The sequence below is a fragment of the Haliotis rufescens genome, unplaced genomic scaffold (assembly GCF_023055435.1).
Source record: "Haliotis rufescens isolate VD_foot unplaced genomic scaffold, xgHalRufe1.0.p SCAF_15, whole genome shotgun sequence".
Lineage (NCBI taxonomy): Eukaryota > Metazoa > Mollusca > Gastropoda > Lepetellida > Haliotidae > Haliotis > Haliotis rufescens.
In genome coordinates this window covers 24,534,437-24,549,402 of record NW_025963835.1, presented here as the reverse complement: position 1 = coordinate 24,549,402, position 14,966 = coordinate 24,534,437, and the positions used below count along the sequence as shown (strand labels likewise).

At 42.9% G+C, this 14,966-nt stretch overlaps 1 protein-coding gene across 1 annotated transcript in view; it reads left to right on the top strand.

The window, feature by feature from the left end:
* Positions 1-6,801: 6,801 nt before the first annotated feature.
* LOC124150993 (spermidine synthase-like) overlaps positions 6,802-14,966 on the top strand; it is a 58,403-nt gene continuing 50,238 nt past the window's right edge. The window contains exon 1 of the mRNA XM_046523211.2: positions 6,802-6,936. The gene's annotated coding sequence lies outside the window, so the exon portion shown is untranslated. The remainder of the gene's footprint in view (positions 6,937-14,966) is intronic.

Genomic DNA, 14,966 nt, shown 5'->3' with positions numbered 1-14,966 from the left:
TGGAGATTCATTCCCTGGATGATCGAGGATGCATTAAGGCCAACTGTCAGTGATATCATCTTGAGGATTAGTTTGCAGTGGGTAATATTGGGTCATATTTATTATTTCATGGTTTTCAGGTTAAGCTAACAATTAGCTTGTGTCGATCCAAATGTATATTTTTGTAGCTCAATATTTTTCATTTTTATTTGGCAAGAGTTTGATTTGGTCTGTCAGTAAATACTGTTACTGTTTAATATTTTACAGTAAAGTATGTATTTATGTTCCTCTCTATAATCACGGTTTGCAGTTGCCTTGTTCATTTGATCTATTATTAAAGTGTCTTGCTTAATCTTGTTAATAATTACTGTTATTTTGTAACATTGTTTTCTCAATTTTTCCTAATCCATCAAAGACTGCACATTTGGGCAATATAAATAATTACTTTATGATTGTGATTCTTGGTTTTGCTCAGTGGAATCCGTACACTGAAAAAAAAGTGTAGACTTGTGTCCATGTGCACTGTTCCTTAGCGTGTTGTGCAAGAGATGATCAATGGGGTGGGTCAGACTCACGGACTTGATTGATGCATGTCATTGTACTGCAGTATCTCAAAGCTTAAGGTGTCAATCACTTGACTGGTCTTCAGCAACCCATGCTTGCCATAAAAGATGACTCTGCTTGTCGTAAAAGGCCTCTAACAGGATCGGGTGGTCAGACTCACTGACTTGGTTGATGCATGTCATTGATCCCAATTGCGTGGATCGATGCTCATGATATTAATCACTGGATTGTCTGGTCCAGACTCTATTATTTACAGACCGCCGTCATATAGGTGGAATATTGCTGAGTGCGGCGTTAAACAACAAAGCAACAACAACAAAGCAACTGGACTGTATGGTCCAGACTCGATTATTTTCAGACTGACGGCATATAGCTGAAGTATTGCTGAGTGCGACGTTAAACAACAAACAAACAAACAAACAAAGCATATGTAGTTCATTTGTCATCACCATGGTCACAGTATCTTTATGAATCCGCATGATCGCTGAGGTTGTACATTGTTCAGATGTGTTGATGTGGAATGCTACAGGGGTCATTAGGCTGCATGGTGTTAATGATCCGATACATAAGATACAGCTGTTTAACAGACAACTGATGAACATCATGATGGCTTTTTCAACTCATCCCTCCTTTTTGTATATTTGCTGTTTTGATGTGATTGAAAATCATGAAATCAAATGTATTCTTTTTGTTTAGTTACTGTGGTTACCTGTTGTATTTATGATTTCTGTACTTGCCACTAATATTTGTATGTTTTGTAGCTACATGTTGTTAATCTTTTACTCAAGGTCAAAAGAATGAATAGTTTTAATGAAGTCAGTTTCATTTTCACTTACTGAGTGAGTGAGTGAGTATGGTTTTATGCCACTTTTAGCAATATTCCAGCATTGCACGGCAGAGGACACCAGAAATGGGCTTCACACATTGTACCCTTGTCAGGAATCGAACCCGGGTCTTCGGCGTGATGAGCTAACACTTAAACCACTAGGCTACCCAACCGCCCCTTCACTTACTAATGTATTCCATGCATTGCACAGCAAGAGGCAGGATTGGCTAAGTCGGGGTGGGCTTCGAAGTCTGCCTTAATCTTGTCCGAGTCTGATGGATCATGTGTTCAAAGATTCAACCTCATTATGAGTTTTGCTAATATGAGATCGGAGTCACGTAAGAGGCAAGGGTGGCCTAGTCATCTAAGGTGCTGCAATTTGCTGTGAAGAGTTGCATCTCTTGGACATGCCAGAAACCTATGATCAAATCCCGGTTTGTCCAGTGACAAACTAGGACTAGGTCTGTTCACCAAAATGGTAAACGTTTCAGACATGCTTTACTTCGGGCTTACCTCCAACATTAAGCTGACACGCCGTTTAAAACTTGAATACTGTTTAAAGCGGCATTAAACCTAACTCACTTACTCACTCAGATACAGTGCATATTCTGTGCATATCCAGTGTTCTGTACAGACAAGCAGGGTGTACCACGTAAAGCATGTTGCTGATAAGGATTCTTCCAAAATCAAAAATATACATCAGCAAAAGAGCTAGTGTTTAAATTTTCACAATATTTCACTTCAATACATGATGGAGACATTGTAATTAACCACACCAAATTCTCATGACAGTATTAAATGGAATGTACACCGAGAAGGAGTGTTGATTGTAGGAACGCAGCAACTTTATAAAAATAGGTATCCCGTGAAACCTCGTCAGTCAGACCCTGATTGGAGCCGCTACATATGCAGCAACACAGGGAATACCACATGAGCGACTTTGCACATGGGGCAGATGGAAATCTGGACAATCGCCATCTGGACATCTTGCTGTAAACGTCTTTGAGAATGATTACTCATCATTCATAATTTGGTAAACCGGAAATTTAGTAATCTGGGCGATACGAGTTAGAAAACCATGCCAGACTGATGAGGTTTTATGTGTAAGTAGTGCCGTGAATTGGGCAGTTACTTCTGTCACAATCTCATTAAAACCAGATCTTAGTTCTCGGTTCCGCTAAACAAAGATCTGAGGACATCCCATTACGGGTCACGTCAGACCGACCTTGTGCGAACTTTGACCGACCAATGGAATGTCCAATCAGAAGGCAGCTTTCTCGTGCTTTACGGCACAAATTTCAAATTGGCGCCTACGCTTCAAAACATATTTTGACAAATTCTCGATTACACATTTTAAACCTGTACAAAAAAACCATTCTGGAATGGCTAATAGATGTTCTAGATTGTAAGGATTCAGTCGTTAAACCCATAACTATCGTTCAGAATACCCCATGTTAAAGTTTTCGAGATTGCAAGATTAGAAATCACATTCCGACTGTCACTTTCATAATCTGGTAAGCGACACACTGATTGGTCGGATGAAAGGTCGTTCTGACGTGACCCCTAATGGGATGTCTTGAGATCTTTGTTTAGTGGTAGCGAGAACTGAGGTCTGATTTTAATGAGATTGTTTCTGTCAACCTGTCCCTTGCACTTGGGTAACAATGGATCAGTTGTTGCTGAGTGTCCATCACATCCCTTGACATGCTGATGCTGTTGCTAATGTGAATAAAGAACAGCTGACCAAGGAGAAATGTTGTGTTATGTTTTAGTTGTTTGCAAATACTGTGAACCAATTCAGCAAACTGCTTGAAAAGGATTCTGAAATGAGTGACTGTGGTGTTTGGTTGTGCATTCGGCATCCATCTAGGTATTTTGTGACATGCTACACACTTCCAGGTATTCTGTGACATGCTACACACTTCCAGGTATTCTGTGACATTCTACACATTTCCAGGTTTTGTGTGACATGCCACACACTTCTAGGTATTCTGTGACATACTACACACTTCCAGGTATTCTGTGACATCCTACACATTTCCAGGTTTTGTGTGACATGCTCTACACACTTCAAGGTATTCTGTGACATTCTACACATTTCCAGGTTTTGTGTGACATGCCACACACTTCTAGGTATTCTGTGACATACTACACACTTCCAGCTATTCTGTGACATCCTACACATTTCCAGGTTTTGTGTGACATGCCACACACTTCTAGGTATTCTGTGACATACTACACACTTCCAGGTATTCTGTGACATCCTACACATTTCCAGGTTTTGTGTGACATGCTCTACACACTTCAAGGTATTCTGTGACATTCTACACATTTCCAGGTTTTGTGTGACATGCCACACACTTTTAGGTATTCTGTGACATACTACACACTTCCAGGTATTCTGTGACATCCTACACATTTCCAGGTTTTGTGTGACATGCTCTACACACTTCAAGGTATTCTGTGACATTCTACATTCAACACATTGTGAGAAATGCTATGCCCATCTTGGTTTTGTGTGACATGCTACACACTTCTAGGTATTGTGTGACATGCTACACATTTCTAGGTATTGTGTGACATGCTACACACATCTAGGTATTGTGTTACATGCTACACACATCTAGGTATTGGGTGACATGCTACACACATCTAGGTATTGTGTGACTTGCTGCACTCATATGTATTGTGTGACATGCTACACACATCACAGTATTGTGTGACATGCTACACACATCACAGTATTATGTGATATGCTACACACATCTAGGTAGTGTGTGACATGCCATGCTCATCTAGGTGTTGTGTGATATGCTACACACTTCTAGGTACTGTGTGACATGCTACACACTTATAGGTACTGTGACATTCTACGTGCATTTAGGTATTGTGTGACATGCTACACTGATCACAGTATTGTGTGAAATGCTACACACTTCTAGGTATTGTGTGACATGCTACACACATCTAGGTATTGTGTGACATGCTACACATTTCTAGGTATTGTGTTACATGCTACACATATCTAGGCATTGTGTGACATGCTACACACATTTCTCGGTATTGTGTTACATGCTAAACACATCTAGGTATTGTGTGACATGCTACACACATCTAGGTATTGTGTGACATGCTACACACATCTAGGTATTGTGTGACATGCTACACACATCTAGGTATTGTGTTACATGCTACACACATCACAGTATTATGTGACATGCTACACACATCTAGGTAGTGTGTGACATGCTACACACATCAAGGTATTGTGTGACATGCTACACACATCTAGGTGTTGTGTGACATGCTACACACTTCTAGGTATTGTGTTACATGCTACACACTTCCAGGTATTCTGTGACATGCTACACATTTCCAGGTTTTGTGTGACATGCTCTACACACTTCAAGGTATTCTGTGACATTCTACACATTTCCAGGTTTTGTGTGACATGCCACACACTTCTAGGTATTCTGTGACATCCTACACATTTCCAGGTTTTGTGTGACATGCTCTACACACTTCAAGGTATTCTGTGACATTCTACACATTTCCAGGTTTTGTGTGACATGCCACACACTTCTAGGTATTCTGTGACATACTACACACTTCCAGGTATTCTGTGACATCCTACACATTTCCAGGTTTTGTGTGACATGCTCTACACACTTCAAGGTATTCTGTGACATTCTACACATTTCCAGGTTTTGTGTGACATGCTCTACACACTTCAAGGTATTCTGTGACATTCTACATTCAACACATTGTGAGAAATGCTATGCCCATCTTGGTTTTGTGTGACATGCTACACACTTCTAGGTATTGTGTGACATGCTACACACATCTAGGTATTGTGTGACATGCTACACACATCTAGGTATTGGGTGACATGCTACACACATCCAGGTATTGTGTTACATGCTACACACATCTAGGTAGCGTGTGACATGCTACACATTTCTAGGTATTGTGTTACATGCTACACACATCTAGGTATTGTGTGACATGCTACTCACATCTAGGTATTATGGACATGCTACACACATCTAGGTATTGTGTGACATGCTACACACATCTAGGTATTGGGTGACATGCTACACACATCCAGGTAGTGTGTGACTTGCTGCACTCATATGTATTGTGTGACATGCTACACACATCACAGTATTGTGTGACATGCTACACACATCACAGTAGTGTGTGACATGCTACGCTCATCTAGGGATTGGGGGGCACGGGTGGCCCAGTTGTCTAAGGCGCCGTGATTCATTGTGCAGAGTTGCGTCCCTTGGGCACACCAGAAACCTATGATTATGGGTTCGAATCCCGGTTCGCCCCGATTATGTTTCTAGGTTTGTCAGCACCATACCCCTGCTCGTGGGTTTCACAGAAGAGGTAAACATCTGAGACCTGCATCACTTCGGGCTTTCTTCCCACATTAAGCTGACACGCCGTGATATAACTGGAATAATGTTAAAAGCGGCGTTAAACCCAATTCACTCACTCATTCACTTATCTAGGGATTGTGTGACATGCTACACACTTCCAGGTATTGTGTTAAATGCTGCACGCATATAGGTATTGTGTGACTCCTCTCATCTAGATATTGTGTGACATGCTACACACCTCTAGGTATTGTGTGACATGCTACACACTTCCAGGTATCGTGTTAAATTCTACACACATATAGGTATTGTGTGACTCCTCTCGTCTTGGTATTGTGTGACATGCTACATACGTCCAGTTATTGTGTGACATATTACACTCATCTTGGTATTGTGTGACATGCTACACTCTTCTATTTATTGTGTGACATGCTACACACATCTAGGTATTGTGTGACATGCTACACAAATCTAGGGATTGTGTGACATGCTACGCTCATCAAGAGATTGTGTGACATACGCTCATCCAGAGATTGTGTGACATGCTACACACATCTAGGTACTGTGGGACAAAATACACACTTCTATTTTTATGTGGCATTCTACACACATCCAGGTTTCGTTGAAATTGTATGTGCTTAATTTACGAAGGTTGTGTTTGAAATGCTGCACACATCTTTGCATTGTGTCACGCTACATCAATTGAGGTACTGCGGGAAATACTACATATCCTGCACACACCTAGGTTTCGAATGGTGGACTCGGTCTTGGAACTGAAGCTTCAAGATAGCCTTATTTTGACAATCCAATCAGGTATGTGACAATCTATGCAGGTGAATGTCTTTCACGTTAATGACAAATGTGAAACTCACGAGCACGGGCATGTGCTGAAAAACGAACCAACTGGAATTCGACCCCACGATACTCGGACCATGACATCCACGGCTTAGTTTCTCCGCACAGCGAATTGCTGCACTTGACAATCCGCCTCTGTGAACACACACAAAACTTAGAGAAGGTAATATGACAATGTGCTACTGACAAAACCAGAATATGAATAACAATCTAACTGAACATGTTCAGGCGTCGTTATCAGTCCGCGGCAGTTGAAGTATGCTATGAATATACTGCCAGGAAAAGAGAATAGAGTCCCATTGGCCTGCTAGGATCTCGACTGTGACAGTAAGTAATCCAGTTTTCGTCTCTTTTTTTCTTGTTAAGAGTAGCAAAAATCATGTTTAGCCCTGAGCTAATAAATACGCATGACCATGCATTCTACTTGAAAATGTCAGTCTAATTTACTTACCAGTTGTCGGACTTTCATTTTGTGGAAGCCTCGGTGGCAGAGTGGGTTAGATCGATGACTTTGTGTGCTGGCGATTAGGTGCCTCACTCTGGCAAGTGTGGGTTCGAATTCCGGACGGGACTCAACCCAAAAAAGTACGAGAATCTGTACTTTACTCAGAAAGTGTTATCCTAAATATACCATTTCTTAGTTTACTTACAAGCTGTGCACCGTCATCTGACTCTTAAATTGGATGCCAAAACAAATTATGGCGTGGGCAGATCATCATATTTGGATGTGGAGACTGTCACCGTGGATCACACTTTCTCATATCACGGTCCAGTGACGCTATGTTCCCCGACTTTATTTCCGGCGCCGCTCGGTAATATCCGGCGTCCGCTGTTGTTCAGTGTGTGTTTTCAAACACACGTTAGCTTGTTGCCCCCATCAGTTGTATTCCCCGGCGGAGGAGCAGATGTGGCCTCTCCGACGTCCGCGTGCGCTGTATATTTAAACTTTCTAGATCTCGTTTTGGACCCAAGAATCCTATCAACAACAGTGCTGGTTACGGGATCCATATCGACAGCTCCAAACCCCAAGCACATTCGGCCCGCCTGCCTGATGGTCAGTCGGTATTCACTGCTGAATTTAAGGCAATTAACCATGCACTCAATCTCATACTGGAACTACCGGAAGCAAAGGCAGTCGTCCTATCTGACTCTCTAAGTGCACTTCAAGCTATCAGAGGCTGAAACTTCAACTCCAGACCAAACACAAAGGGCAACAGGTGGAGCTGTGTTGGATTCCCTCTCACATAGATATTCATGGAAATGAAAATGCAGACACTAGCAAAGCTAGCTCTAGACAAAGCGGAGATACAGCCTATTCCCTTCAGTAAACTAGAGATAAAAGCACAATGAAAGCCCCCACAGCCCAGAGATGGCAAGCCCAGTGGGACGCAAGTAAGATCGGCAAAATTCAACCCAAGATCCACCAAAGGCCATACATTTCCACGCCTCAGACTCAGTCACAAAAAGCACTTTAACAAGGTTTGTCCATCTCGCTATCACCCCAGCCCGGGCTCAGTTAGAATAAGAATTGCAGTTAGACCCGTTATCTGTCGAAGGTCTCCTAAAGCCAAGAGATGCAATAGCGAAGGCCAGACTTACTCTATTTCTGAGAGATGGACAGCTACTCGAACGTCTATAAACAGAGCAGCCAAAGATAAAATCATTAGAGAATGGCTCCGTGACAGACACTCATGAAGCTGCACGAATTCTAATGCGTTATCTATATATATTGCATACCATATCACATAATATATTATAGCTACACGGTAAACTGCAAAGAGTAATGAAGAACGAAAGGTGGCTTATTTCACGATAAAACATTGTTCTATCATGAGATTCGAACATGCGCTCGCAACTTGATGACGTCGTATATTGGATGATCCAACTTGCATGGGATTATGAATAATCGCACACTGAACGGGTGTTGAAATATGACATATTTAATAACGAACTATCCATTTTAGTGGTGTACTAACTTCAAAACGTAAATATGTCCCTTAACATAAGGGTGCAGACAATTTGCTGGAAGGGCCTGTCAGTTAGCCCTGTTCGAGGGGTTTTCAATTTCGGTCACAGGTCATAATGGGTTTACTTTTGAAACCGTCCTTTGGGGCGCCCTTGTTCTTTATCCAGCGTACTACTCGGGGGGATCTAAAATAGCACTCAACAGGGCTCGGAATCCGGCGTACCAAAAGCGGTTTGACACTCTCTTATCTTATAAAGGTACAGGTCAGCTGGACCCAAATGAATACCATAAGTATCAGCCGTCCACTCAGCATGGGGTACTTGATGGTGATTACTGGCGCATGATGACGACAGCTAGTGACCCTTGTCTACTGAGAACGGGGGCCACATCAGGTTTTCTTTGTCATTGGGGGCTGAAAGGTTCACGTCCTTTAATATACTGATGAGAAAACCTTTATACAACTTGAAAAGTACACGAGAGGTGAGGTGAGGTGAGGTGAGGTGAGGTGAGGTGAGGTGAAACGTCGCGTTCCAAAATGGGGCTGTTTGTACTGGTCCGGTGCAATGCCGGTATTGTGCTAGTCCACTGGAGACGATGCCACTCACACGCCTAAAGCGGATCCAGGGTGGGTGAGATTAGGGTGTGTATGTGGTGGGGTGGGGTGGGGAAGGGGGGAGGATGTGTGTTGTTGTTTTTTGTATTTGTTTTTTTTTTGGGGGGGGGGGGGGGGTTGGTTTTTGTTTTTTTTGGGGGGGGGGTGTGTCATATTTTGGACCCCTCCTTTTTAAAAATGCTGGATCTGCCCTTGGACAGAGTACTCACTCCGAGCCGGCGTCCTTGTTTTATTCCATTAATGTCGAGCGCCAGGCAGAACATGTATCATCTTTTAACGACTGTTGGTATGAGGCGACCGGGGATCAAACCACTGCTCTCCTGAAAGACGCTCTGTACACTGAAGGACTGTCGGAAAAGCTTGAAAAATGCTTTCTGGCTTCATCTAATAATACGAATCAGGGAGCTATGAAAATAGCATGTATCAAATAACGCAAATCTTCCTAATCTAGCCTAACCTAACTGACGCGGTTAGCCAATAAAAGGTACTTTTACCTGTAAAATGATAAATATTCGTGTGTTGTCATGCATGTATGATACGGCCTGTAGCCGGAGATAATTACCCAACACCTGTCCCGAGGTGATGACCTCACTCCGGACCGTGCATTCTCACAGTGCAATTGTCACCCGAGTTGGGGTGGTCTCAAAATATTGGTGTTATTGTATTTGATTGCAGTTTTCAAGGGGGAATATAAATTCCATACTGTCTATGAGGTCACATTATCTCCGCACCATTCATGACTATGGCATTCAGACATTCCAGATCATTTAACTTGAAACCTGGGTGAATCATTCCACTGACGCAAATAATCAGTTAGTATTGTTGCTACGTGGTGGAACATCGTCACTGACCCGAGAAGATCCGGGGTAGAATAGGTCTTCAGCAACCCACGCTTGCTGTAAAATGCGACTATGCTTGTCGTAAGAGGCGCCTAACGGGATCGGGCGGTCAGGCTCGCTGACCTGGTTGATGCATGTCATCGATCCCAATTGCGTGGATCTATGCTGATGATATTAATCACTGGATTGTCTGGTCCAGACTCGATTATTTACAGACCCCCGTCATATAGATGGAATATTGCTGAGTGCGGCGTTAAACAACAAACAAACAAACATCGTCACTAACTAAACAATGGTCAAGTGGTAATCAGATATACTTTCATTGTCAGCTTCCTGTATAAAAGCAAGACTATTAGTCACACACACTGGTGGGCACAAAGAATTTTAATCCTCGGTCAGATTTGAACCTTCAACCTCTTGATTCGTCGTCTGTCCCCTACCACCTGTGTTCGGAGACTGTTCGTTACAAGTGTCAATTGTCCTTGGTCTTATTAGCTTGGTTTATTTGTTAATTTTTATGTTGATATTGTACCACGTGCGTTGTAAGTCTTGGAGGTATCTGCATAGGCGGATCAAGAGGGGGAGGGGTCTGTCAGGGGGTGGGGTGGAGGGTTTCCCCTATTTTGAAAACCTAATGTATTATGCTGTAGGCATTAAAATTATCTGAGAGAGGAGTTTGATATCGGGGACCTTCTATGTGTGTTATGCACGTGCCCGTGAATTTGCACATATAATTCTAATATATATTATACATCTCATTCACATTTGACTTGTAGCCTAATGATATGAACTGCATTAAACATGTTTAAATTCTGAACATGTTACAAGGTGTGGCATACATGCCATGTTTAAATGACATACAAGTCATGTTTAAATGTGTTTAAATTCTATACATGTTTAAAGCTGTTTACATTCTAAACATGCATGGATTATGGGGATGTTGTGTTTGGGAGTGTTCAGGCTATAGCTCATTTCAAGTGTTTGGTCCTAAACGTGTTTAGAAAGTACACACCAAATGGGCATACCGTTTAGGTTTGAAGCATATGTCTGGTATGTGTTAACATTCCTTACTCATTTTGTACGGTGTGGTTTAAGTAGTGAATTATACAAACTTAATAAGTGATATTTACTATATTTTCAGCATCTTCTTGCAATCTACCAGGCAAGATATTAAATTCGCTGTTTGCTAACCTTCAGATTGCTGTTACTTTTGTTTGTTGTTTAACGCCGCACTCAACAATATTCCAGCTATATGACGGCGGTCTGTAAATAATCGAGTCTGTACCAGACAATCCAGTGATTGACATCATGAGAATCGATCCACGCGAGTAGGGATACGATGACATGCATCAACCAAGTCATCGAGCCTGACCACTAGATCCCGTTAGTCGCCTCTTACGACAAGCAGAGTCGCCTTTACGGCAAGCATGGGTTGCTGAAGACCTATTCTACCCCGGATCTTCACGGGTCCTGCTGTTACTAATTAAGTTAGTAGAATTCACTTGGCTTTTTTCTCAGCGTTGGAACATCAACTACTGTCCAATCTAAACCACCCCAGTGTCACTGTCATGTGTAACGCCAGTTATCATAACGCCCGGGAACCAGATACTGTCGCGCCAACCATGAGTATATGAAGGCGACCATGGAGAAATACGTGACATCTTGCAATGTCGACTTCAGGCCATCTGAAACAAATGTTCATCAACCATGCAAGTCCAACACAGAAGTGACCGCCTCCGTGGTCTAATGGTAGAGCGTCTGCCCGGAGAGCGGAAGGTCCGGGGTTCGATCCCCAGCTGCCTCATACCAAAAGACGTTAAAAGATGGCTCGTCATTAAGGGGCTAAAACAAAGACTGGTCAATATACTGTGTCTGAGTCGGGTATTCATGTTAAACTGCGGCATGGTGTCTCAGTGTGCTAGCACTATATATCGGCATCAGTTCGGACTAGTACAAGCAGCCACACACACACATACACGTGCATGCACGTCGCTATATAAGTGCACAATCTTGGACGCGACGTTAAACCCCATTTCACCTCACCTCACCAAGACAGATGTCCCGGCGACACAGCACGGTCACGTTGTCTTACGTAAACCAGTTAGACATTGTGGGCTCAACCCTATCCAGCTTATCAGGGCCAATATCAAAGGGTTCGTGACATAAAAATCATTCAAAGGGTTGATCATCGAAGCTTTTGATAGAATCACACCAGAGGTGTGACGACAGACTGAATATTGGCGTTCTTGAAATAGAACGTCAGTACCGCCAACGTAGATATCAGCCCTGTTGCACCAGTTATCTTTGGGTGGTAGTACAGAAATCATCTTTAGAACAACGAATACTTTTGATTATATAACCCCAACCTTCCAACACTCTTCCCGTTTCATAGCTTTTAACTATGTCATCATGTTTCCAAGCAAATATACTGAACAACAAAAGTTGATCTCGTCGCGGTAGCACTGTCCATTGAGATTTCCCTCTTGTCTTGTTGTAATCCCACCCCATACCATAACGCTGCCGCCCCCGAACCGATCTTCTTCCATGACACAATGATTGACGTAACGTTCACCTCGACGTCGATACACTCGAATCCATCCATCGCTGTGGCTGAGGTGACAACGAGACTCGTCAGTGAATAGAACCTGTCCCCACTGCATGGCCGTCCAGCGTAGACGCTGTCTGCACCACTGTAGACGTGCTTGACGGTGGTTTCCTGTCAAAATGGGACGTCTGGCGGGTCTTCTGGCGACAATCCCTGCACATCTGAGGCGACGACGTACGGTTTGTGAAGATATTCGTCGAAGGCCAGGGATGCTTATTGCAGTCACTGTTGCTGGCTGGAATCGATTTCGTAGGTGTGTTGTTCGAATCCAGTTGTCTTGTCGATTATTGGTTACGCGTGACCTGCCACTCCGAGGATGGTCTCTGACTGCATTCGTCTGTTGCCAACGTTGCCATAAACACCAAATGGTGTTTCTGTGGACGTTAACTTGTCTTGCAACATCACGTTGACTCGATCCAGCTTCAAGCATACCAATGGCTCGCAGACGCACATTTTCGAACAGGCGTGGCATTTCGTAATGTTGAATAATTGCGTAATTTTGTTGTTTTTCTGAGTGGTTGTATTCCGCACGATGCTAAACAATGCATATGGAATCCCGTTAACGCACATGTTTTTATACCCATTCTTGGGTAGAAAAATGCATGGGGCTTGCATAAAAGTCAACTTTGCATGGAATGCATGCTTTTCTGTAGCAGTTGCGTTTTTGTGACTTGATTCCATACATGTTCTACAATATTGAAAACCAAACTTAATAAATATGTATACATATACTCAACACCAAAATAACGCATTGTTCTAGTCGCCAAAACGCAGCTAAGGCAAAATGAAGATAACAGACGCGCATATTCGCAAAAAACACCGCGCACACGTGCAAACCACGTGATCATTTCACGAGTCTAATCAGCACGTAAAACATTAGCATCAGCCTGAAAAAGTGCAGAGCTTTTGTTTATGCCATCTTTATCTGGGCGATTCCACAACAGCAGTGAATGAGTGAGTGAGTTTTACGCCGCTTTTAGCAATATTCCAGCAATATCACGGTGGGGGACACCAGAAATGGGCTTCACACATTGTACCCAACCACAACAGCAATCACAGCCATACCGAGAGTGGGGCAGAAAGAAACAACGATATAGGTCTCTCATCTTCCCTAGGCAAGGGAGTTAACTGATTATAAAAAGACCATCCACCCTTGCCAAAATTAGTTGGAATTTCTGGGCTCGATCGTAGCGCCACCAGTGGTTATTACGAGTTGCGTCCCTTCTATGCTCTCATATTGGCCAATCAGATTCCACCTTTTGTATCACTTGCATTTGCTTCAAACAAAATGGCGGCGCCAAGTCAAGACGATCTGATGAATAATCAAGATCTATATTGTGACAAAACGGGTCTTACATCGCAAAGTGCATCAAATCACGTGGCACCTTGATTAAAAACATGAAAACATTTGGAAAATATCTGCTGACGTCGAGTTGGCGGTGCACATCCTTTGCAAATCTTGCAAACGACCGAAAACAGCACGACAGTTTACAAACCAGATTTCGATTTCGTTCCGCGATTTTGATTGGACTATGCAGCCTCGTTCGGCAAGGATGGAAATTGGACTTTTAAAGTCACTTACTCGTAACTCACCTGCCTCGGGAAGATATGGGTCGCTTGGGAACGGGTGACTCCAGGTCGGCTTTTAGACCAATTGCGTGGATCGATGCTCATGATGTCAATCACTAGATTGTCTGGTCCAGACTCGATTATTTACAGACCGCTGTCATATAGCTGGAATATTGCTGAGTGCACTGTTAAACAACAAACAAAATGCAGCGTGTCTTCTTGACATGGTGAATGTTCACACTTTTATCCACTGATATACCCTGTGTCGATTTTCCAGATATGCTGCTCTGACGTTTTTGAAATATTGATCAGTAACCAAGTAAATCTTGTATGCCTCAGCTGAGTGCAGCGCATCTTCCCGAGTCAAGGGAGTTAACTGACTTTAAAAGTCCAGTTTCCACCCTTGCCGAACTAGGCTGGAATTACCGTCTCGATCGTAGCGCCGCCAGTGGCTATTACCAGTTACGTCCCTTTTAAGCCTCTCCTACGGACCAATCAGATTCCATCACTTGCGTTTGCTTCATACAAAATGGTGGCGCCCAGTCAGGACGATCTGATCGATAATCAAGATCTATATTGTGATAAAACGGGTCTTACATCACCGAAAAGCATCAAATCATTTAAGCACCTTGATTAAAAACATGAAAAGATTTGGAAAATATCTGCTGAAAACGAGTTGGCGGTGCACATGCTTTGCAAGTCCTGCAATCGATCGAAATCTGCACGACAGTTTACGAACCGGATTTCGATTTCGGTGCGCGATTT